Source organism: Ostrea edulis, chromosome 8 (genome assembly GCF_947568905.1).
Source record: "Ostrea edulis chromosome 8, xbOstEdul1.1, whole genome shotgun sequence".
Lineage (NCBI taxonomy): Eukaryota > Metazoa > Mollusca > Bivalvia > Ostreida > Ostreidae > Ostrea > Ostrea edulis.
In genome coordinates, this window is record NC_079171.1 from 38,052,595 (window position 1) to 38,080,576 (window position 27,982).

Here is a 27,982-nt window from a genome sequence, read left to right on the forward strand (position 1 = left end):
CTCGGGCAGCCCGAGTTCGCACTCGGTTACGCGGAACCGAGGTCGTTCTGGAGCCTGTGTTTTCACTGATATACGCATGCACAAATTTCTCTACGTTTATTGTTTTTAAAGAAATACGGCATGTTTGATTCATTTCATCAAGCCATTTAATGGAGATATACTGTAGTTTAATATTCATCGGAAAACAGCCGATTCTGTGATTTCTATGATTGAACACTATTACTATAGTTGTGAGATAGATCACTTTTCGTTATATTCACCTTACTATATATATAGGAAATCTTACGATTCTACATTCTTGAAATTTCGAGGGCGATAACATATACTTTAGTTTGTTTGGTTTTGTTGTTTTTTTTGCAGCTAATGCGCATGGTTGGGCGCCATAGTGTGACATTCTGGGATTTTTATGGAACAGAAGTCTCGAATTTTATTTCACAGTTAAATCCTTGATGATGGAAACTTTCTACATAAGTAATAAAAATGTGTGAAAACAATCAGGTACTTGGCTTTGCTGGTCATATTCAAGACCTGGTTGTGGATCATATAGTCATCCCTGGATGGTTTTCCTTTTCCGTGAATGAACTCTAGGTAATTAAATTACTATGATAGAAATTTTATAATTAATTAAACATTTCTAACGATCTCTACTTGCATAGTAGATGATAGATATGGCGCTAGCACCCTAATCTTTCTTCAAAGATAAGCTTGCATTATAATAAAAGCGTATAATTCTACTTTCATTTTCAATTATGTACTATAGTAAAAACTCAGTCCCATTAAGTGTACTATAGAGAGAAAAAAAACACCGTGCAATTCTACTATTACATGTATGTATTATAGTACAATCGTACAATTTTACTTTCTATCTCATTGAATGTACATATACTACATAAAAACGTACAATTTTACTTTCTGTCTCATTAAATGTACATGTACTATATAAAAACGTACAATTCTACTTTCTGTCTCATTAAATGTACATGTACTACATAAAAACGTACAGTTCTACTTTCTGTCTCATTAAATGTAATATAGAAAAAACATACAATTCTTCTATAGCACCCTATAACATGTATGTATTACAGTAAAAACGTACAATTCTACTTTCAGTTTCATTAAATGTACTGCAGTAAAAGCGTACAATGCTACTTTCATTTTCAATATGTACTATAGTAAAACACTTCCTTGATTTCCTGTTGCAAAACAGTAAATTTGATTTGCTATGATCACTATTATAGAAACATTGATCATTTAGAATTGCTAGAGTAAAAAGTTGAATTACTATCGAAAATGATAAAAAAATTCATAAAACACTAGCAACACTGATCTCTGCGGGATTTTTTTTTTTTTTTACCGTTCCCTTGAATGCTCGATACTTGACCACTACGCCCTGCATGATGTCAGTTGATGATTTTATACAATGTGGAAAGAGAATGGGAATATCGATCGGTTAACATAAAAAAGTATTACACGTCTGCCCGAGTTTTCAAATATTTACTCTTGCTATATCAAATTGTGTCGGACTCTGCAAGGTCTTGTCATATTGTTCCATAAAAACTTTGGATATGAACAAATCGGTTCAGTTAAGGTGTTTCTTCCCTAGGTTTACGTAAGCGAGAGAATATAATGTTTTAAAGACACGCCACTGTTCAGCACAAGGTGGCTAAAGTTTTCTGTTTTCAACTCTGAAAAAAAAAAAAGGGGGGATCCCAGCAGCTGTTTCGGGCGGGCTTTAACGACTGGCTTATTAACTATTGATTACAATGGGTCAATCACGCATCCCCGTTAGAGTCCACCCTACGTATATATATACATATGTACTCTGTAAGTGAAACACCGATGGAGATGTTAAGTGGCTTCTAAATGTCAATATCGGATTTTAATCATCAGCCAGTGAAACACCATACAAGTTGCGTGTAGTCCTTAAATTACGTGATATTTCAACATACACGAAACGCTGTGATTTCTCGCTTAAATACAGTGTACACTTTTAAAAACCGTGTACGGATGTATGTGTGGGTTGGATTTCTGAAAACTTAAGGAGGGATGACACCAAGGGCATATTTGTTTGTTAAGTCTTGTGCAGAATATGAATATTTAACGTGTAGGAACTACTGAATTTTGTGTGCACGTTCTGAACACTAGCCAAAATATTGGGATTTGTTTTGGGGTTTTTTTTTCTTCAAGTGAGTGAAAGCGTCCGAAAAGAAAACATTTTATTTTCAAGTCTAATGTCACCTTAAAACAAGCCAATTTTAATATCTAATCATTTTGTTATATAAAAGACGAAACCAAAAAGCTTTATTCCGTGCAAAGAGCAGAATTTAATTCCCAAACGCAATCTTGTTTTATTGATGTTCAAAGAACAGAAACTTCGGAGTTACGTGTTCTTCGCAAATTAACCTGGACATTAACGGAGTCTAGGGTGTCTCGTTGTGGAAGTCGTTCTCACTGCTACCGTTTTGAAAATAGATATTTTATTCTGTCATAGTGCTCTTAAAATACTCACAACACTTGCGTACCACGTGGTGACATTTAGAATATGAGGGCCGAGGAGTGATTTTGGAATAACAGGACGAAATGTGTGTTGCATAAACAGACCTATGGATTATTTACGGAGGAGTGTGTTCTGTTTAAATTCTGCTCTCTATGTCAACATTTTACTGACGATCTTTATTCCTGGTAAGTTGAAAATATTATTTTTTTTTTTATTTATTTGCATGCTTAATGCAACATGATTTAGCTAATGACAGATAAACAGATTTGTTATGTCTCTCGTTATATCCCCTGATCGTTCCTTTTATAGTATATAAATCAATACGTTGATGAAATGTATGGAAACGTACTTTTTTGAGAAATTGAGAAGATTGATAGGATGGCCGTGGGTATAGGAAGGGGCAGTTCATCATTCATTAATGCTCAGTAAAAATGGAAATCGCTGACATGAAACAGTCATTCACAGCAATGAACGATTTATCAGATTCTGGGTATAGAGACAAGGTTCTGCCAATCGCGTCTCTATATGTATAACTTAATCATAGCCATTTTTTGCACATTAAATGATACGATCGGGAAAGGCTCTCTAAAACGAAAATTGATAGTATCAATGTCTGTGTTTTACTCCGAATCGACCAGTTTTCGATTGGTCTTCTAAAAACCTGATAATCCAATCCACTATCATTGGATAAAACAAGACAAACATATCACTATGGTTAGCGTTACATCACCGTTCAGGATAGTCAGTTCCTCAGTTGTCAGACGACTAAATGGGGCGGTCCTTCGGATGAGACCGCAAACATCCGAGGGCCCGTGTCACGGCAGGTGTGGCACAATAAAGATCCTTTCCTGCTCGAAGGCCGTATGCGCCGAGCATGGGCTTAAATTTTGCAGCTTTTCATCGGCAATAATGACGCCCCCATATGAGTGAAAAATTCTCGAAAGAGACTTTAAACAAGATAAAATCAATCCCCTGTTCAATTCCCAATCTCAGCGCCGCGTGAAATCTATCAGAGATTCTTCCTTCGCCATGCGTCTGATAATAGCAATGACAGTTACGGATCTCTCCGAAATGAACGGAAGTCATGTGTCACGGTCGGTGTTACCACGAAGAAAAACAACCTTTCTTTTATCGCCTAATTAGGCGCAATGAATAGGTTAAACAAATGTATGATACTTAACCTACACCCCGAGACATATCATCAAACAAAAACAAAAAAAACAAAAAAAGAATCAAGCAAAACAGGCAAACAGTATGTTTATTTCAAATCTCGTAATTCAGTATGTCTGATAAAACTCTGCACGAGGAGATCGGGGTTCTGTGTTGGTATCGCACCAGATTCAGATTCTTTATTTCCGTGAGCCCCAGGCTCAGTGGATACCACATACATAAATACATTTATACAAACAAACAAAAATGGCATTATGGAGAGTGAGTAGACAACAATGTTACAACTATGTATAATTTAGATTAAACAAATGATATCACACCATATGATAGTTTCGTAGCTTAGTAGCAAACTGTAAAAATTTTCCAACATTAATCAGTTCTTTAGTATTTTTAACACTGAGTAGTTTAACCAGGATATATATATATATATATATATATATATATATATATATATATATATAAGCACTGAAGAGGCCACGACACTGTTGGTTATTTAAAACTCAAATTTTCGACACAACCCGCGTAATATCTTCTTTACTGGCCTTGTACATCTTCTTAGTTCCGACACTTTAAGAAAGTAGTGTTTTTTTTGGTTTTCGTGCTTATGCAAGGTGAAGATAACGAACAGTGATCAATCTCATAACTCCTACAAGCAATACAAAATAGATAGTTGGGCAAACACGGACCCCTGGACACACCAGAGGTGGGATCAGGTGCCTAGGAGGAGTAAGCATCCCCTGTTGACCAGTCACACCCGCCGTGACGTGAGCCCCATATCCTGATCAGGTAAACGGAGTTATCCGCAGTCAAATCAGTGTGCCAAGAACGGCTTAACAATCGGTATGAAACACGTCAGACAGCATTTGACCCAATGCGAGGTTGTATTGACGAACTAGATCGTTATAACGACCATAGAATTTGCGAAATGCTGACTTCAATCGAGACTGTTGAAATCCCTGTACCATCAACTTGTTTGTCAGTAGCTTACCTCGATTTAAAAACTGACTATACCCAGAACAAACTCTTGCATATCGAATCAGTTGAGATATATAAACACCATATGCAGGTGATAATGGAATATTGCTACATAAATGTGGGAAGTTGACGATGGAGAAGCTGAAATCATCCCGTTTGTCATACAGTTGAGTTGTCAGTTTGCCGTTAATGTCTACTTTCAATAAAATATCTAAGTATGAAGCAGAAGTGGACGACTCTGTGGTGTCCTTTATTTCGAGCTCACAGGGATATATCAAATCGACATATGAATGAAAGCTATCATTGTTAATAGACAAAACGTCATCGATATATCTAAAAGTCGAATTGAAGGTCACAGCGAGAGAATTTTTCTTCTCACGTAGAAGTTTTTGAATAAATTCTGCTTCATATGAATATAAAAACAGGTCAGCTAACAAAGGAGCACAATTAGTGCCCATGGAAATTCCAACAGACTGTTATTATTCTTATTCTTATATATATATATATATATATATATATATATATATATATATATATATATATATATATCTTAAACACTGAATGACACAGCGACTGTGTGGGATTGCATCAGTGTGTATAAGTAGCGCTTTAGGAGCATAACAAAGCTTCCTTTTTAGGGAAGTCGTTGTGGCCGAGTGGACTTACGCACTGGTTTGACAATCTTGCTAGGCGGTGGGTGCCATACGTCGCTGGTTCGACCCCGGGCTGGGGCGAAAATTTTCAGTACCTAGTTGTGATTATTTAGTGCTTTATATATATATATATATATATATATATAAAGCAATTCCAAAGCTTTCTGGGGTTGGAGGAGGCGTAAATCTGTGAGAATCCGAGTTTTTTGTCCCTCGAAAGATAAAACGAAGCTGTCGCATAGTCCAACGCTATTCTAAATCACGATAGGAGCGACACAATTACTATGGTCTAATTATCAACACAACAATCTCTTCACAGTTCTCATAGGCAGTTTCGTTTGGTTTACTGAACTCTTCATTATAAGTTTGTCCGTATAAAACGAGTGTGACTGTGCCAAATTGTTGATTTGTCCAATGATTTCAATTTTGGAGAGAAAACAAATTGCCTCACTTCAAATACAATAACATTACACATTATTTTTCCTATGAGGAGGATGTTTGTCATTGATAAATACGGTGACAACAAAAACAATTTATTGACAAGATAAGAAATCTATTGGACCAAGTAATTGTATTTGCAAACCCATAACCATAATTGTATTTCCCTGTTCAGCGGTAAATGAGAAATATTAGTGCTGTCCGAATAAACTCTGGATTTATTGAACACGCTACAACAAACCGGAAATCCGTTATCGATTTACACACAGAAAGAAAAATATCTATGCAGATTTATTAAATTATATCTCAGACAAAATCAAGAGGCAATCTAATAAATCAAATTACATAAAATTTTCAATTTTTTTTTTCTCTGTAATTAATAGATTTTGATTTATTACTTCATAAGCCGTACCAGATCGAGCGTTCGCTATAATAGTCTCCGTCCGTGCCATGACCTCATCTAACTCTAAACGCTCACAAACATAGGTAGTGATTGCTCCTTCGCCAAACACTCGGCATTTAAAATTTGAAAATCATGGGCATTTCGGATATGACCTTTAAAACGAAGGTCTTTTGTCGCGGGAGGCCTTGGCCCCATGCGCTTAGCATACAAATCTAGGTCTTAATTTGTGGTACTTCGTCTACAGTTGGTGACGTCTCAATAGGGGTGATAATTTCTCGAATGGGACGTAGATTTATACGCATACAGACAGTCTATAAAGGTAGGAATGGGGATCGTAATCTACTTTCAAGGGTCATTTTAAATACTCTTCTACGTTAACTCTTTGTACATAGACATGTGGAGTGAGTGCATGATACCGGAAGCACACGTATGCTATCGAGTCATTTACTGGGAGTATACATTCACACACATACCAATCACTGACCAGAAGTTCATGTTTTTAAAAACCAACCAACCATTTACCGAAAGTACACATTTACACACCAACCAAGTATTGACCGGACGTTCATATTTAAACTAACCAGCCATTTACCGGAAGTACACATTTACACACACACCAACCAACCATTCATTGATCGGACGTTCATGTTTAAAACAACCAACCATTTACCGGAAGTACACATTTATACAAATACCAAAAAATCATTGACCGGAAGTTCATGTTTAAAACAGGTGCGAGATAACAAGACTTGGTGTTAATACTGATGGTTGTGTAAAATGTCAAACCTTTTAGTAATACATGTACACATGTATGTATAACTTCATATTTGCTCGATCCGTAGGGATCAGGGTCCTCAGTACCCCTTGCTTGTCGTAAGAGGCGACTCAATGGGACGGTCCTTCGGATGAGACTACAAAAACCAAGGTCCCGTGTCACAGCAGGTGTGACACAATAAAGACCCCTACCCCTGCTCAATGGTCATAAACGCCGAGCATAGGCCTAAATTTTGCAGCCCTTCACCGACAGTGGTGATGTATCCAAATGAGTGAAACATTCTCGAGCTGGACGTTAAATAATATACATATGATAAATCAATCGTATTTGCTCATGTAAAAGTTGTGTATTTGTCATCGATAATACTGATATTTATATTTCAGGGGAATTAGAATTTGTTGGATTTCGTTGGTCCCAAATCCGTAGTTACGGCATTATATCCTAACAAAAATAGTACCAACCATAGAAGGGCCTCCGTGGCCGAGTGGTTAGAGCATTGCGCTCAAAATCACACGGCCACTCGCGCCGTTAAGTGAGAAAGTTTCCCAGTTTACTTTCGGAAGGTCGGTGGTCTATTCCCAGGTACATTGTATCTGGGTTCTCTCTTCCACCAATAAAAACTGGGCGCCACCATATAACTGAAAAATTGTTGAGTGTGGCAGAAAACATCGAAAAAAAACAAAACAACAACAACCATAGATCCCCAGTATTTATTTCTTCTTCTCATATTCTTCTCTTGATGGCTTGTTGCTTAGGATAAGTTTAGTAATAGGCAGACAATGACCTTTGACTAAAATGGCGTCGTCAAAAGTTTGACACAAAATCCCCATTAAATGCTTGTCATCAACATCGGTTCTAATCTCCTTGATGGTTTATGATCCGTTGCAAAGAAGATCATTTTGTTGAGCTAATATTAATCCTGAATGAAATACATCTTTCAACCATAATCGTACTTCCAATGACGACATTGAATATCTTACAATGTTTTAAGCTGTACGACACAGACAGTAAAGAGATTAATGTAAGAAGGCAAGAGTATTTAAAGCAGCACATTTAATTATCATAGTCGTTTTTTGGAGGAAAAAAAAATATCCCTGGTTAGCAAAATTGGACAGGAAATTAATGAATTCGTGGTGTGGACCTAGTAGCAATTAACGTTGATAGAAATAGGGCATTGTTTGTCTACTGTTTGTTTTACGTCCCGTTAAGGATTTTTTAATGATCACTCGTGATACATGGTCGTTTTAATTTCAATTTTGCTTCAAATTAATACCCTATAGCGGTGTTTTTTTCCCCTGCGGATCTACAACATGGCGAATTGCTGGCTCAAATGTTTGCTAATAATTTTAGCGGAATAAATTTTGGCGGACAAGGAAGAGTTATCTCTCTTGGAAATACTGAAGTCGCATTGGGTGCATATTTGGCGAGTGAAATTTTTGGCGGAAAACAAGCCAAATTTATCACCCCGCGGGAAAAAAACCCCCCGTTAAACGGTATACATGTGTCAAATTGTAAGCGATAGAGAAAATGATAGTATCATTTTAAAAAAAAAAATTATTTTAATTTTTTTTTTTTACTTTTCTCACACTTTAAATTAAAAGACGTCACCAGTACCAAAAATTTAGACCAAATTTCAACCCAAGGATGTACCTTTGGCCTTTTGAATAGAGGGGCGGGTTCAGGAGGTTTTCAAAGCAGCGATTGATTTAATATTGTTTAACGTCCCGCTCGAGAATTTTTCACTCATATGAAGACGTCACTATTGCCGGTGAAGGCCTGCAAAATTTAGGTTTATATTCGGTGCTTACGGCCTTTGAGCAGGGATAGTTCTTTATCGTGCCACACCCACTGTTACCCGGGTCCTCGGTTTTTGCGGTCTCATCCGAGGGACTGTCCCATTTAGTCGCCTCTTACGACAAGCGAAGGGTATTGAGGACCTTTTCTATCTCCACGGGAACAAAGAGGCGATACGACTTAACATTTACTTGTTCCGCCCAAAAGGGAAAGGATCTGTGAGAAGGGCCTAGAATAACAAAACTAAATATTTTTGTTAAAAAAAATTCAAAGTGGTGGGGATGCAATACCTGGGTGCCTCACTCTACATTTGTTCAGAGGTTCTTGAATTTCTCGAAAAAATCTCTCTCTCGAGAAATCCAGGTCCGGTAATGGAGACGAGACCATGATTTCCATCCTCGTCTGCTCGTGTCGGGATGGCTTAGATCTATTAACAATGAGACTGTACATCGTGTTTAAGTTTATCGATGTTCACCGTGTCTTATGTTTGCAGAGGGTCGCCATTCTCTGGTGCTGAGTGAAATATTGACCTGCGTGCACTAATTCTCCGATCTGTTGGTTAGTGCTTATTACGCAAATGGACAACGAAAACGAAACAATCGATGATTTAATGAAAGGCAATGGAGTGGCAATATGTCACGTCTAGCCGTCTTCATTTATGACGAATTTTGCTAATTTTCTGGCTCCAGACAATCCAAATGATGGACAGCTATGTTTACTTATAAAAGAGTAGATAGGAAAATAAAATAAGGGTTACTTAGTGCTACTTTCATTTTGTAGCTGAAATGAAAGTTGAAATTAATCTCAAATCATAGTTTTAGTGAAATAAGAAATCATTCTACTTAAGTATCATTTAAAGTAATACTATTTATAAATAAGGAGCCGCATTTATTATATAACTGTCTATATAATGTGCCACATTTTCTATACACGGGGCCACATTCAACTAATACTATTGGTATTTTTGGCATAAAGGGCCACATTTGTATACAATATCTTACATTTGTTAAATAACACAGAATACAATATTTTACGTTTCTTAATAACACTACAATATCTCACGTGTGTTAAATAACACTACAGTATCTCACATGTGTGAAATAACAATGCACAACATCTCACGTGTGTGAAATAACAATGTACAACATCTCACGTGTGTGAAATATTACAATATGTACAATATCTCACCGTGTGAAAAAACAATGTACAACGTCACATGTGTGTAAAATAACAATGTGCAATGTCTCATGGGTGTGAAAAACAATGTGCAATGTCTCACGTGTGTAAAATAACAATATGCAATGTCTCACGTGTGTAAAATAACAATGTGCAATGTCTCACGGGTTTGAAAAAACAATGTACAATGTCTCAAAATTATTAGATAGCACTGTACAATTTCTTACATATCACTGTACATGATCTCCACATTTGTTGGGTATAACACTGTACAATATCTCACATTTGTTGAGTATAACACTGTACAATATCTCACATTTGTTGGGTATAACACTGTACAATATCTCACATTTGTTGAGTATAACACTGTACAATATCTCACATTTGTTGGGTATAACACTGTACAATATCTTACATCTGTTGGGTATAACACTGTACAATATCTCACATTTGTTGAGTATAACATTGTACAATATCTCACATTTGTTAGATAACATTGTACAATATCTCACATTTGTTAGATAACATTGTACAATATCTCACATTTGTTGGGTATAACACTGTACAATATCTCACATCTGTTGGGTATAACACTGTACAATATCTCACATTTGTTGAGTATAACATTGTACAATATCTCACATTTGTTAGATAACATTGTACAATATCTCACATTTGTTAGATAACACTGTACAATATCTCACATTTGTTGGGTATAACACTGTACGATATCTCACATTTGTTAGATAACATTGTACAATATCTCACATCTGTTGGGTATAACACTGTACAATATCTCACATTTGTTGGGTATAACACTGTACAATATCTCACATTTGTTAGATAACACTGTACAATATCTCACATTTGTTAGATAACACTGTACAATATCTCACATTTGTTAGATAACATTGTACAATATCTCACATTTGTTGGGTATAACACTGTACAATATCTCACATTTGTTGGGTATAACATTGTACAATATCTCACATTTGTTAGATAACATTGTACAATATCTCACATTTGTTGGGTATAACACTGTACAATATCTCACATTTGTTAGATAACATTGTACAATATCTCATATTTGTTGAGTATAACATTGTAGAATATCTCACATTTGTTAGATAACATTGTACAATATCTCACATTTGTTAGATAACATTGTACAATATCTCACATTTGTTGGGTATAACACTGTACAATATCTCACATTTGTTGAGTATAACATTGTACAATATCTCACATTTGTTAGATAACATTGTACAATATCTCACATCTGTTAGATAACACTGTACAATATCTCACATCTGTTGGGTATAACACTGTACAATATCTCACATTTGTTAGATAACACTGTACAATATCTCACATTTGTTAGATAACACTGTACAATATCTCACATTTGTTGGGTATAACATTGTACAATATCTCACATTTGTTGGGTATAACATTGTACAATATCTCACATTTGTTGAGTATAACATTGTACAATATCTCACATTTGTTAGATAACATTGTACAATATCTCACATCTGTTAGATAACACTGTACAATATCTCACATTTGTTGGGTATAACACTGTACGATATCTCACATTTGTTAGATAACATTGTACAATATCTCACATCTGTTGGGTATAACACTGTACAATATCTCACATTTGTTGGGTATAACACTGTACAATATCTCACATTTGTTAGATAACACTGTACAATATCTCACATTTGTTAGATAACACTGTACAATATCTCACATTTGTTAGATAACATTGTACAATATCTCACATTTGTTGGGTATAACACTGTACAATATCTCACATTTGTTGGGTATAACATTGTACAATATCTCACATTTGTTAGATAACATTGTACAATATCTCACATTTGTTGGGTATAACACTGTACAATATCTCACATTTGTTAGATAACATTGTACAATATCTCACATTTGTTGGGTATAACACTGTACAATATCTCACATTTGTTGGGTATAACATTGTACAATATCTCACATTTGTTAGATAACATTGTACAATATCTCACATTTGTTGGGTATAACACTGTACAATATCTCACATTTGTTAGATAACACTGTACAATATCTCATATTTGTTGAGTATAACATTGTAGAATATCTCACATTTGTTAGATAACATTGTACAATATCTCATATTTGTTGGGTATAACACTGTACAATATCTCACATTTGTTAGATAACATTGTACAATATCTCATATTTGTTGGGTATAACACTGTACAATATCTCACATTTGTTGAGTATAACATTGTACAATATCTTACATTTGTTAGATAACATTGTACAATATCTCACATTTGTTAGATAACATTGTACAATATCTCACATTAATTGGGTATAACACTGTACAATATCTCACATTTGTTGAGTATAACATTATATTTATATTACGAATCGCATTTTCCTCTATGAACCAACCAATTTCGGCATGCGACATAATCCGTTCATATTGACTATGAACGGATTATGAATTAGTTTAAAGCACGTGACTGAGAGAGCGTAATGGTTTGGGAAAAAAAATACATGTATATGTTACAAAGATCTCGCAAGTCACACCTCGGATTAAGATTGTGAACTTACGTGGATTATCACCCCAATCTTGCGGTCTCCTACCTCCAAAATACAGTGCACCTTGCAATGTTGATCAAAGGCAGGGTGAGACAAAGTGTGACGTCATGTCTATGTGTTGACGTACGTCACAATTACGACTGTGACAGAGGTTAGGAGTTCGTTTTATACAACAAAATAGAAGCAATGTAAACAAACGGTGTTTTAGTAAATGAATATAAATATAAGAATTAACCAACACTTTTGAGCTGTTCATTGACAATATGAACGGATTTGGATTTGAGGCAAATTATCTGTGAATCGCTTTGTAAATTCTTATACGTTTAACTTCGCTTAATCAATTTATGATGCAAAATTTTAAAGCTGTATGGTCTGAATTACAATATTATTTTTCCATCTCGTAAAAACGCTATCAAATCATCGCACACATGTAGTTATGAGACTGTGCGACATATCATAAATTATTTCACCTGTTTTAACCCAAATAATTTGATTTTTAAATCGATGTTTACAAATAACCGCGTCACTCTGCCATTTCAAGTGACAGTCACGTGACCAGTTCAAACTTTCAGATCATCGGTGGTCTTATCTATGTAAAGCTGTGTATTTTGTTATAACAGTACCGTACCATAAGTTTAATAGAAATAAAAATATCAAATATCTCTTACTAATTCGTTGTTTTTACGTTCTTTCAGCCTTAAAACTAGACAGTTGCGTATGAGTTAATATATCATGTTGGGATTCCCCTGACGCGCGTGGGTCTATTTATAGACGTCTATTATGGGATGATTTCTATATGTACCCACTATATTTACTTTCTAAATAATTTTACATGCAGATGTTTTCAAGCATGTAATTAAGGGAAAGTTGATAACTTTATAAAGTAATTAATCTGCTTTAAAGTAATTATGTACAAAAATAATACATGAACATCGGGTCATACAGCTTTAAGGTAAAATTGTTTTACCGCTTGTAAACAAATTCCTAACATTTTAATTTTAATCATAACAAAATATTTTCTTTCGATTTTGGTGTTATCTTAGCTACATTAATCATTCTAATTCTTAATTTCTGTTCTGTTTTCCGTTCCGTCTTCTGTTCTGTTTTCCGTTCCGCGTTTTAGCAACACCCATGTCTGTAGTTTCTATGAAGCAATTTAGAAGGTTAACGTCATAAGATTTTTGACATGGTAATACCTATTTTGATATCCACACCAGACACAACTGAACAGAATTAGCTGCAAATTATAGATTTTCATTATTCGTTGTCCGAACGGTTGATTAAATGAAAAATGGACCACGGGAATGAAATCTGTGTCTGACAACATTCGAGCGAGATTCTGCAGTAGATTCTTCGATAGTTAAATCCCTAGAGAGCATATTTATCCAACGCTAAATGCACCTCGATATAGCGTGTTTACAATTCATTGTTAATATTGAAGATGCCTTTGGGATAATATACAATATTTAACGATCGTTATAATGCATCGCGCTGGTGGTTATCATTGATACAAGAGCCCCGACTTGTCTGTATGTGAATGCTAATTGTAAAATCCAGGGAGTTCATTCTAAACGCCGTAACTGAAGACATTGAAAGCATTAATTTCATAGATGTTGCTTTGGAGCAAACCAACGTTTGGAATTTCATATTTCCTGTAGAAGTTTGCTGCATTTAACGTCTTCATGACTAGCCATTTTCTCACAACTCTAAAATTACTGTCTGTCTACAGTAGGCCTAGCCTTATACAATATACACTTTCTTTATCTTATTACTCTTTTATTTCAAACTGTACGGGCAAAAATATCTTGATATAAAGAGTATTCTTGTTTGAAAATATACCGTTATCATATTCAAATTATGTACTTTTAAATTGACCTTTAGAAAAAGGAAATCAAGAGGCCTACAGTGAACGAATGTAATAAGGAATACAATAACTATTTAAGATCATTGTTCAAATAAGAAGATAGTTCCTGTGTATATGTATGCATGACTTGTGATGTCTGTATACATGTATGCGTCCTGTTTTATTTAAAATTTCTGTTTTTATGTCTATGCATGCAATTATATATCATTAGTGCTTTGTGGGTTTTTTTAATGCTATATAGTCGGTTAAAGAGCTCTTAGCTCATGTTTATTGTTTATTGTTCACCTGTATATAGTTCCGACTTTAAATAAAAATTACTTACTTACTTACTTACTTATAGAGATGGATCAATAATGGATTAATAATCTCATAAATCCTATGGAGAATACAAAAACTGAAAACAAAAGTAGGACAAAGACGGACTCCAGGGACATCAGAGTTTAGGACATTCCCTAATGATCGGCCACACCCGCTTATTAATTCTTGAATGAATGCTATATTATCACTCGGTATAAAAAGAACGGTCTAACAATTGGTATCAAAAACACACAAGAGAGCATTGGACATAATGACAGGTTATATTGCAAATTATAATCATTATCAAACGACCAGAGAATTTGAGAAATGCAGCTTTTAGATAAGACTGTTGAAATATGTTTCTACTAATATTTTAAATTAAAATTAAAATGCGTTTTCAAACATATTGTCTTTTAATCGTGAAACATGCCAATATGATACATCATTACAAGTTACATGTATATTGTTAACACTGTAATGATATATAATGGATATAGAATATATTTGTAGTTTTCAGCTTTAATCTCAGAATTAAGAGTCGTCCCTGTATATTTGATCTGAACCTTAACGTTCAAATTGAACAGGGGACACAACCTAGTGTAGATAGTAATTTTGGTGGGTTGTTCTTCGTCACATCTTAGATTTTTCACTCATACTGAGGCATCACCAGCTGTAGGTGAAGTACCACAAATTTAGACCCATGCTTAGCTCACAGGTCGTAAAAGTGGGGATTCTTTAATATACCAACGCCTGCCGCGACACGGGACCTCCGTTCTCAAGGTCAAATCTGAAAGACCCGTGATTGCCAGGCGTTTGGCGAAAGAGCAATCACTACCAATCTCTACATCTGAAGTTTGATTACTTTTGGTTGGTTGGTTGGTTGTACATTTGTATTTTGTTTAATGTCAAGCTTGAGAATTTTTCACTCATATGGACACGTCACCATTACCGGTGAAGGGCTGCAAAAAGGCCTATGCTCGGCGATTATCGTGCCACACTTGCTGTGGCATGGGTCCTCGGTTTTAGCGATCTCATCCGAAGACGCTATGAATCGTCAAAGGTGTAGTGTTTAAAAGTATGAAGCACATGTCTTATTCGGATAGAACCTAAAGCAGGGGTCCCGTGTCGCGACAGGCGTTGGCCTGTTAAATAACCCTCATTGCTACGGCCCTGAGTATCAAACATAGAACTAAATTGGTGGTATTTCACCTACAGTTGGTGATGTCTCAATATGAGTGAAAATTATCTAAGGGACATAAAAGAAAAGGGGGAAAAGAAAATTAAATTATGTATCGGGTTGTATGTTCATATCAATTCCTGTTACAGAAAAAAAATTTACATAATGGGTTGTATGTTCACTTCAATTTCTGGTACGGAAATAAAATGTTTGCTGAAACAAAGTTCATTACGATAAAAAATAATCCTGTAGACAACATTTCAGTCACACAAAGATTTAATTATCACCGCCTGGTCCGCTCGTCGATAGAGCAGGATTTCACGATTCAATCGAATCCAACAGGAAATGTCTCCCGACACTAATACAATTAATAAAGCTCTCCTAAGTTATCGACACTTTCCATCAAGTGTATAAATGATATTTGTATAGTGTTGAGTTAGGAATGTATCCACTGCACAACTTTATAATATTTGTATTGTAAACCACTACATAGTATACATAACATTTTATCACACACGAGCACATGTAAATATTCATCGTCGTTAACCTTGAGAAAACAAATCCTGTCTCATTCACCCGTGGTTCGTTCTTGCAGATTTATTTATTTTGAGCATAGTTTGAATCAATGAGAGTAAACCGCAGGACAAAACGGCTGCAAAATTTAGGTCGATGCTCGGCGCTTCCGACCTTTGAGCAGGAAGGGATCTTTATCGTGCTTGAAGAACAAGAAAGGGGCGAGGGCTTAAATAGGATATGCCTGCTGCCCGATCCCATTCACTTTGTGAATTAAAATATAGTTTAAATAAATAAAAGAAAGGGGCGGGGCTTACTAGAACGCTACGTAGCACTGTATCTCTGTCGAGTTTTTCATCGCGCTTGATTCAAATTGAAGGGGTTGTACACCAAAACTAACTGGACGTCCATCCTGCATTGAAACAAATTTCTTTTAATCTTGTGCATGCGTACATGTCACAAGGTCCATCCAAGATAAAAACAAGTATTGGTCTGGGTTTGAAATTTGTTTTAATTGAGTGTGAAAATAAAACCCTATAAGACAAACTTAATTCCTCACAGCACATAAAACAGACACAACATTTAAACATGACATTAAAGGGGTGGGGGTCAGGCTCTTACAGATGTATATCAAACAGCTGTATTATGTATCATTTATCTGAATATTAGTTACAGTCTACCACATACATCACGACACTGTTTACTACTATCAACAACAGGCTCCAAGTATCGACAGGAAGTAAAAAAAAAAACTGATATACCGGCAAATCAAAAACTCGAAGTGTAGAATATAATTATACCGACGTCATGGTATTACTGTCCCCTGGTGGTTATGGCACCCGCCGCTCGGCCAGCGATCGACCACTCTAGGGTTCCATGACGAAGTTCTTTTTTAGTGAGTAAATGTCGTTTATTGGCATTTATTGGGTTATGATTTTACAAACCCCATTCTAACCTAACCAGTGGGTATGGGGTAATTAATATGTAAAACAATATGTATACAACAATCACTCACAAATAAAGAAAGAAGAAAAGAGGACAGGACAGAATGAAAACAAAGTGTACTCTTGCTATGTAATCCTTATATATAAAGTAGGCCAAAGTTTAAAGGTATAGGACAGCCCTATAATGACAGTCTTTACATGTAATTTACTAAATTGTGACACTGTACTTGACAATATTCATACATATGGCATCATAAATTCATAAAATTTTATTCTATTGTATTCTAAGTTGCTCGAATAAAATCCATTTTTTCAGAAAAAATTCAAGAGCTGTTTCTTATAGCTAATTTCAATTCTATATTGTATACATGTACATTTGACAAAGTCAGCTTAAAGCTATTTAACACAAGTGTTTTGTTCTGATATCTACAACAATATATATGAAATCTAAGGTGGTAATTAATAATGTTACTAATTTCATTCTCAACACATTTTTTTTTTCACAAGTTACAACATCAAAAGAAAACATGTTACTGATCCATTCATATACGTTCCTTATAAATATTTTGATCTAGTTCACATTCACACAATAGATGTTCAAATATATATACTTTCTCTTTGTTGTCTACAGAATGTACATAGATCTGTATCCGACTCGTGAACAATTTTTAAGAGTGTGTCAGTAGTTATTATCCTATGGTTAACACGATATCGAAACCATTGTATTTTTCTTTCTTTAACTAATAAAAATACATTCGTATTAATGTTTTTCTATTCATCTTGTAAAATTTGAAACCTTTCTTTCCATTTTAATTGGCCTGTAGGTTTTACTTCATTATCATTAAGAGTATTATAAAAAAAAAAAAAATTATTTCCATTTTTATCTAAAATCAAAGGAATGAAATGTGTTGGAATGAAAGGTTCTCTTAATTTGCTCAGTTGATCAATCTTATGATGTTTCATTATTTTCTTTACTACTTTGGTTACACTTAAATATTCTTTTAAAAATTGGTGTTTTACATTGTTATCCATATACATGTAAATGTAAACTTGTTGTATTCCATTATTTTTCCACCATTGTCTAATAAGGAATTAAGAAAGTTGATATCATTTTCACTCCATGTCTTCAAAAATATTACTTTATCATTTACTTTTATGTTCTCGTTATACCACAGAACACTAGAAGACAATTGTTCTCGAGTGATGTTATCATTATACGCATAACAATTAACAAGTTTATTCCAAAATTAAAATACATCAAACCAAACTTATTCCTAGATTTCTCCATTTTCTGTAAAGTGGCCCTAAAGTAATAATAATAATATTGTTTTGGCTTATCAGGTTTCGGTATACATACTATCATACACTGTACCTTGTCTTTGAGTGACCGATAACTTACCATTTCTAAAAGAATAATTCAAAGATCTGACAACAAAATGCCCCAATCCCTTCAATTTTTTATTTATTTTTTAATTCAGAAGTGTATCCATTTTTTCCTGGCACTCCTAGCACCTGATACCACCCCTGGTATATCCAGGGATCCGTATTTGCCCAACTCTTAATTTTGTATTCTTTATAGGAGTTGAGATTGATCACTGTTCGTTATCTATCTTCACCTTTCATACATGAGGTAAAAATATGTAGCCATTCAGCTGTACATAACTAGTGGCGTCTATAGTTAAGTGGACAATATGGAATGACACATAAAAAGCAACTGAGAGGAAGAATAAATATATGATATCAAATAGCACGTTATTGTATGAGTCTACAAACGCCCAAATGGCAAATTCGCGTCCAAAGAAATACAATAAAATGTCGTCAAATACATTTCAAAATAACCTTCGTCACATTCCCTTCTCGCCTGAGAAAACCCAAAGATGCGAGTTGATATCCAACCACGTGTTTTAATCTCTTTAGTAATCAGTTAAGGTGTCATTGCTAGATTTGATATTCTGTTGCGTTGTGTTTAAGTGGTCATCATCTCTTCTGATGTTTGAACAATCAATGCTCGATGATTAGATGGGCGTTGCTAAAACGGGGGATGAAAACCATTCCGGTATTGTAGCACTGAATGCTCATGAAAAATGTTTTCCGGACCAAGACAAGATTCTCTTTCGACATTACTGTAATTTTACACTGCTACTGCAATAAAAGAATTGTTGTTTCATGTAACAAGACAAAACTAGCATGTCCTCTGTTGAGGTTATAAAAAGGAAAGGAGAAAAAATCCTCTTCAGAACTTAAAAACTGTTCCACGTCTTTGGATGTTTGTCATTTATTTATCCTCAAAACAACATCAAATGGAATATGCTTTTCATCGGTTATATAATGCATTTTTTGATTGATTGTATCTTGTTTAACGTCTCTCTCGAGAATTTTTCACTCATATGGAGATTTCACCAAGACTGGTGAAGGGCTTCAAATCTAGGCCTTTGCTCGGCCCTTGAGCAGTGAGGGTTCTTTAGCATGACACACCAACTGTGACATGGGACATCCGTTTTTAAGGTCATCTCCGAGGACCCGTGACATTCACACCTGATGCTGAGCTTTTGGCGATGAAACTGTCACTACCTGTTTTAACGACTTAGGTCTGTCGCGGCCGGGATTCGAACCCCGGTCTTCCGCATTCTGGGCGAACGCTCTAACCTCTACCATCGCGGCGGTCCATTTGTATGTGATATATTTAAGATATAAATATCATTTTTGAGGCCGAGGCCCCATGTTGATTGATTGCTTGTATATTGCTTAACGTCCCACTGCCATTGACGTGTTGCAAAGTTTAATCAAATGCTCGGCGCTTACGACCTTTGAGCAGGGAGGGATCTTTATGGTGTTTTACCTGCTGTGACACGAGGCCTCCGTTTTACGGTCTCATCCGGAGGACCACCCTATTTAGTCGCCTCTTAAGACAAGCAAGGGTTACTGAGGACCTATTCTGACCCGAATCCCCACCGAAATCTGATGATAAGAATTTCCAAAATTCATACATTGTACCAAGAATAGCTATACTGGAATAGATACCAGAACAACCAAAAATTCTAATAAACGAACCAATCGGATAAATGCTAGGCGGGGAGGGGGAGATGATATTCTCATTTAGGAAACTCCAATATTCTGAAATACACATGTTGGGATTCTTTATGACAAGAGAGACTATATAGTATAAATGTTATAAAAAAAAACCCAAATCTTTTTAAAGACATAGTGGGGGAAATGGTGTTTTTCAACGTTACGAAAAAACACAAAATTGGTTGTTTTTAGACATTTACCAGCATTTGATACTTAAGGCAATACATTTGAATCTGGGAGTTAGATATGCTATGTTTCATGGAATTGCACGAGTCTTTGAAAATGCCCATTATTAGGTCATGTCTGGTTGCCATGGTCACGAGCACTCAAAATAATAAATTAAATTGTTACTCACAATCAGATACTAAAGTATACTCATAATTAAGAAAATTATGGATATCAGTGTCATGTGTTTGAATGACATCTTCATATTCTTTGATTTTTACTGAGAATGACGTTTAAGAATGTGCACCCTGGCGGTGCTTCATTGAAAGTTCAACATACTAATCAAAGATTGGAGCTCCCGCAACATGCTTAAAGCTAAAACTGGATAAATGCTAGGCGGGTAGGGGGAGAGGGTGTTCTCATTTATGGTATATTGTATGTTACGTTTTGTTTTCCTACATGTAGAAAAGAAACTTGGACGTCATGGTATAATTTTCCCAAGGAAAACCTCTTAACATGGGAACGTTTTCTGCGGGGGTCAGCGTTAATTCAATCCCGTCAATCCGAGGGGAGAATTCTATATATGCGGGGTTTTTATTACGTTACGGCTCTGAATCTGAATGGAAAATGCCGAGTTCCACTTTCTTGACATTTCATGTAATCTGATACCAGGGACGATGACGCAGCACCACTAAAATAGATCCGAACGACAAATATAATATTCTTTTGGAAAGTGATTTCGTAATTGCAATGTGTTGGCAGTTCACGATTAAAACCAACCTTTATGTTCCTCAGACTGGGTCTCATTTCCGGAAAGAGCCAACCATTGAATAAATTAGTGTTCATAACGCTTGTTTTCACAAGGAACTTGAAAAATAACGTGCCTCTCGTTGAGAGGTTGTCGACGGAGATAGGATGCTACATTAGCCATATTTCTTGCTGATTCAGGTTTTTTTTTTTTTGTTTCATGACAAGCCATACCACAGTGCTTGTAGCGTTAAAGTTTTGCCCTGGAATTCCAGGGAATGGATATATTTGCAAAGCGTCTGTACCAAGGGTTCCTTAAAACGAAGCGCAGAAGCTGCCAGTTCTAAGTTAAGGTCAAGTAAAATTAATTAGTAGATTATCATTCAAACTTCACAAAAAAATGGGGCGGGTGGGAGGATTTTATTTTTTATTTTTCGCCATGGTATTCTTGACCTCGAAAATGCCTTCTCTCATTGAGAAAAGGCTTTATAAATCATAATTACATGTGTATTTGGTTTTCTAAAAGGCAAAGTGAAACAAAATACGTTTACGATACCGGACCGGACATAAAAATATCCGGAAATCGTAATTTTGAAAAATAAAAAAAATCAGGGCGGGACGATTTTCGAGGGGCGGGCGGGAATGATAATCTACTAATTAATTTTACTTGGCCTAACGCGGACTATTTTTTTTCACCTGTCTGACAAGTAGATTTAAACGCTGGAAAAAAAAATCACAGATGTATTGAATGACCACAGAAAGTAAAATCGATCGGCTAGACATGACTGTCGTATTTTAATTAAGCTTACTTATTCTACTCAGATTATAGTGTGTCTATATTTAGAACAAAATATGGATTCGAGATTATTTCGTCACAGGTTATGTGTACTTTTCTTCGACTGCGTATGAATACACACACTGAAATATGTATAAACGTACATTGAATCGAACATGAAGAACAGTACCACGTGAAAGCTGTTAAATAGGGATACTTGTCATATTTTTATGCCCTCCCTTAAAGAAGAGAGACACGTTGTTTTCCACCTGTCAGTCAGTTGGTAAATGTAGACCACATGTTGTCCGCTCAATATCTCGAGAACCATTTATTTAAACATTTTTTCTTGAGAAACGCAATAGGATCGGGCAACAGGCATAGCCTATGTAGGCCCTCTTCCATTCACTTGAACAAAATGCTATTTCATATGAGTGTTGACTGGGCAGCAGGCACAGACTGTTTAGCCCTCTCACTACTATCAATTAAATTATACATGTAGTTAACTCTTTTGAAATTTGCAACACGGGATCTGAGGAAGCACACCTGTTTCTGAAACATTTTTTGTTATCAATGTTTGCTCGTTGTCAACTTTTAAAATGAAGTGAAAGAAAAATAAACGTTACCTGAGAATTTCATCAGTTACATGCCTCTCTCTCTCTCTCTCTCTCTCTCTCTCTCTCTCTCTCTCTCTCGAAGGAAATATTGAAAATAGTTTTGTCAAAATAGGAAAGTCACGTGACCGCAGAAGTGGTTGTATTGTTAGCATTCTTACCAGAGATAACTGCAAAATCAATTTGACAAAATGTTATCATACAGTCAAGAAATATATTTCATTTTTGAAAATAAACTGTGACATTTCCCGCCAGTAGATCTATACTTGTTAGTCGGTGTGAAGTGGCGCAGTTCATACCCTCATGTATTTTCAAAAATGAAACTTAAATTCACATTTACATCCTCCTTTCATTTCTGTTGTATTTACCAATCGTTAAAATAGACGTACACTCTGTACTAGTCTATTGATCAAGATTTACACGCGCCTTAATCGCAGCTGCAACCCATTCATGAGGAAATGACAATCACCACAATTTGTAACGATAGTAAAGGCAAAGATATTATGAGTGTAAATATTACGTTATGAAATTCATAGTGGAGATGTGCATATTCCATTATGAATTACATGATGTGGATATTCAGTTAAGAATTACACAATGCACATATTCCGTTATGAATTACATAATGCACATACATTGTATTCCGTTATGAATTACATGATGTTCATATTCCGTTATGAATTACATGATGTGCATGTTCCGTTATAAATTACATGATGTGGATATTCAGTTATGGATTACATGATGTGCATATTCCGTTATGAAATACATGATGTGCATATTCCGTTATGAATTACACGATGTGGATATTCTGTTATGAATTACCTGATGTGCGTATTCCGTTATGAATAACACGATGTGCATATTCCGTTATGAATAACACGATGTGGATATTCAGAATGACATGATAGAGATGTAATGAACAAAGACTTCGTGTGTTATGTTGTCAGTATTGGGAAGATGAGAGGTACACCAATGCACTTTTGGAAGGTCGGTGGTCTCTTCCCAGTTACATTGTATCTGGGTTCTCTCTAAACTGGGCGCCACTAATAACTGAAAAAATGTTGAATGTGGCGAAAAACATCATCATCATCAATGGGAAATCACGGATTTAATCAATCGTATAATGATAGTCAATGTTTCCGTTGCACATCAAGACTTGATACTATTTGAGGGACATACTACTCCTATATGTCGTATTTACCTTCTGTTTTATGTCATCTGCCGGGTTCGATGAACACCCTCACAACTTGCCTGACTGAGTGGAGGAGAAGGGAGGTAGAGTCCTAAATAAATACTAAATGCCCCGCAATTATAGAGGGCGAAGCCCGCTCACGGCCCGAAGGGCCGTGAGAGCGGAGCTCTCCCTATAGGTAACACGTATACACATGTTTAAAATATAGGAAAATAATGAAAAATTAAACCATACCTATGGAACTTGAAAAGTTTGGTACCAATGGCGTCGATTCGAATATTAGCTCGTGGACATGTGAAACAGGGATCTCTGCTCTCTCCTCTTCTCTTTACCTTCTGCATCGACTGGATTATGCGAAAAACAACTAGAAGCAAACGAACAGGGATTACTTGGGGTATGACAGAAGTACTTGAAGACCTTGATTTTGCGGACGATATTGCACTGTTATCTCACCGTCATCGAGACATGCAAGAAAAAACCACCCAGCTCGCAAAAACAGCTGAAACAATTGGCCTTCATATAAACACCTCCAAAACTAAGATCATGAAGGTCAATACCATATCAGAGGAACCTATCTCCTTAAATGGCACAAACATAGAAGATGTCACCAACTTCCCATACCTAGGAAGTAAGATCACCACTGATGGGGATTCAGAGGCAGATGTACAAGCTCGCATTTCTAAAGCCACAGGAGCGTATGCTGCTCTGCGGAACATCTGGAGGTCAACAAAGTTTAGCACCAACACCAAAATTAAGATCTTCAAGAGCAACGTGCTTGGGGTCCTACTATATGGTGCTGAATCTTGGAAAGTAACCAAGTCTATTTCCAACAAGCTGGATGTATTTCAGACCCGATGTCTCCGCAGAATATTGCGCATCTTCTGGCCTAACACCATCTCAAATGACGAACTGTACAAAAGGACAAACACCACTCCTCTATTCCAGACGATCAGAAAGAGAAAATGGCTGTGGATAGGACATGTATGCAGAATGTACCCAAATTCCATCCCAAGGGTTGCTTTGAAATGGTCACCAACTGGCAAGAGAAAGAGAGGAAGACCAAGAGAGACCTGGAGAAGATCGGTGGAGAAAGAAATGAAAGATAACAACTGGAGTTGGGGACAGGTCCAGAAATGGGCGCAGGACAGACCAACATGGAAGTCTCTGGTGACGGCCTTACGTGCTGACCAGCACGAAGAGGACTAAATAAATAAATTCTTCCATTTTGAATCTCGTCTACCCTAGTTCACGTCGTTCTGAGATGTTACATAAAATCCGTAAAAGCATGTAAATCTTATTTTCTTAATCATATATAATCACTCCACGATTAACGCCATGTTTTTTGTTGTGGTTCAAACGCTATGTTTGTAAATTTGCTAAATAACGACGCTGAATATGACGTCACAATGTACTGTTTACATCAATTGCGTTATATTTCCCGCGTTCAATATATAGGCCGATCAAATGTCCAAAATTAGGATGCTTTGATACAGCTCCGTCCGCGTGCTAACTTCGGGTTGTTTTTGTCCTGTTTTGGATATAGATACTAATGCCAAATCTTGTTTTGCTTCGCCCTCAAACACGGTCACGCCGTAAAACATATTATTGTTTGAATGGATTTTAATGAAATTCTTACCAAAGGTACACAGGGTATGTTTTTTAGATAAGAATTCACTAATCTCCTTAAGGTTGAAATAAATGTTGAGAGTCGTCACTAATCAACTCTGTTGCTTTTTCTGATTCAGGTTCTCATCAGTTGTGCAAATGGTCGAACGAGAACTGCAACGACGGGCTGGAATGTTGCAGCAAAAACTGCGATCAGGCGCACGTGGGCACCAGTGCACGGTGTAAACGGAGTACCGTGCACGAGCCGTGCTACGCTGATTATCACTGTGTGGAATACTTAACCTGTGGTAGCAACTACCAGTGCTGCTCGCCATTCTGGGGCGTGTGCACAGATAGAAAGGACTGTTGTAATCCGGATCACGTGTGTCGTTCTGAACAAGGATTCTACTATCGACTGTGTCTAGGTCCCAAGAATTCAGGGCGGGGGTCGCTTCTCAATGCTAATGTGTATGCAATATTGTCGTGCCTTATCTCGTACTCTCTCTATTCCTTAAGACAAATATAAGGATTTAGAGAGATGACGAGAATGATTTTTCATCGGACTGGATGTGAAAATGTACCCCCCTTTTTTTCCCCGAAAAAAAAAGAAAGAAACAGATAAATTGAATGAAATAATTCTTATTAAAAAAGAAATGAATATGCAAGATTACAGAAATGCTACATGTACTTAGCGATTAATTGTCGGTTATTTTACAAACATGACCTAAGATAACGTTATGTTACGTTTTATTGCACGATGTTGATAAATTTTTTTGCCATGTTCGTCATACTCTATAATGTCATTTAATTAATCATTTTCTGTTCAAATTTGAGCATTAGTACGAGAGTTATCGTTTGAAGTTTTTCGCTTGCCGCGTGGAAATGTTTGAAATCTTCCAAGTGAAAGTGCCAAATGCTGCGGAGAGAGAGGTCAAAGGTCACGTTATTTGTTGAAGGGAAAATACTTATGGGCACAAGGATGTAGAGTGCCTAAATCAAAATCATAGACACTTGGCCCAATGGATCAAAACTAACATAACTTTTACCAAAGATATTAGAATATTACAAGAAGACAATGAAAAATCTACAGTGTAACGATAATTGCACAATAGAATGATCAAAGATCTCTACAAGGCGATGATAATCCTGACAATCTGCATATGATGCAGTTTTTAAAATGATATCGTACGGAATTCTGGTCTTCTACATGTAACACCATAAGCACATGTAGAAGTTTTTTCCTGTTGTAAGGACATATTGAGATCCAAGCCTAGCATTAACCAAGCTGGTCATGTTCATTCGATGTCAAACGTACAGTTACATATTTCATAGACTTAAGCATCCCTACAAGTCAAGGGTTACTGATTCGTTACCTCTCACTAATCGATCTAGGTAACGAAACCCTTGACTTGTGAAGATAAGACTTTAAAAGTAGAATAATGAATTTCTCTGTCACATCGAGTGGCTAGTTGATTTCCATGTAATGTGTGCCAGTGGTGCATGGTTGTCACCAAGTTCCGTATCTCTGGGCAGACTAAGGAGATAAACGTTGCTAGTTTCAGAGGTTTGTATTTTCTGTTGACTTCCTCTTTGGTATGATGACATCAAATATTGTGACGTCATATCTAGATATTGTCTCGACTCAATATTGGATCACACTCGTCTTCTTAGTTCCGAAACTAGTTTATTTGCGGTTACGGAAATAGCCGAGTGGTTACGATTGACCCCGACTACGTTCGACCTCTTCATGCTTGTTCGTTTTACATCAAGTATTGAGCAATCTCCAGTTGTATGTGAACTATCAACATTTAGAATAGATGTATATGCTTACGGTCCTCAAACTAACCAACGCCTGCCAGGACACGTGACCTCCGTTTTTAAGGTCATATCCGAAAAACTCGTGATTCTCATTTTTTTTTATGCCGAGCGTTTGGTGGAGTAGCAATCACTACCTATTTTAACGTCTTAAGTTTGACGCGGCCATGGCACGAGTGGGACTCGAACTCACGACCTCCCAGTTACGACACAGACGCTCTACCTCTCTCCTTACCTTGGGAGTGTTTACTTTGACGCTGAAAATTCGTTCGATGGATTTGTAGCTCAATTTTTCTCTGTTCCGGTCTTTAGAGTTTGATTCAAGTGCCTATGATTTAAATTACTTGAGGACAGGATTACACCTGGCTAAAATCAAAATTTTGTTAAGTTTCCACTTTGAAGCAGATCCAGAAAAAAACAAACATTTTAATAACGCGACCGACCGGGTTAGATGCACACGAACGAGCGTAAAGCAGTGCATAAAATATTGCCACTTTCACACAATAGTATTACAAGTTAAATGAATTGTTCTTCCTGCAAAAGTGCCCGGTATCTTTAAAAGCAATATGTACATGTTACTTGTTAAGTTTTGTTCCATTTTGTTTTAACTATATAGTTTTGTCTCAATAAAGCTACATATTACAAATAACACGTCTTCTTCATCCATATATAATATCATCTTTTCTCTGTTGCTTAGATGAACATGTCCGTGGA

At 36.1% G+C, this 27,982-nt stretch overlaps 1 long non-coding RNA gene across 1 annotated transcript; it reads left to right on the top strand.

The window, feature by feature from the left end:
• The first annotated feature begins 1,286 nt into the window (after nucleotides 1–1,286).
• On the top strand, nucleotides 1,287–27,917 carry LOC125661572 (uncharacterized). The gene is made up of 2 exons (XR_008797563.1): nucleotides 1,287–2,682; nucleotides 25,594–27,917. It is a non-coding gene; the product is annotated as an uncharacterized LOC125661572 (long non-coding RNA).
• The last annotated feature ends 65 nt before the right edge of the window (nucleotides 27,918–27,982 follow it).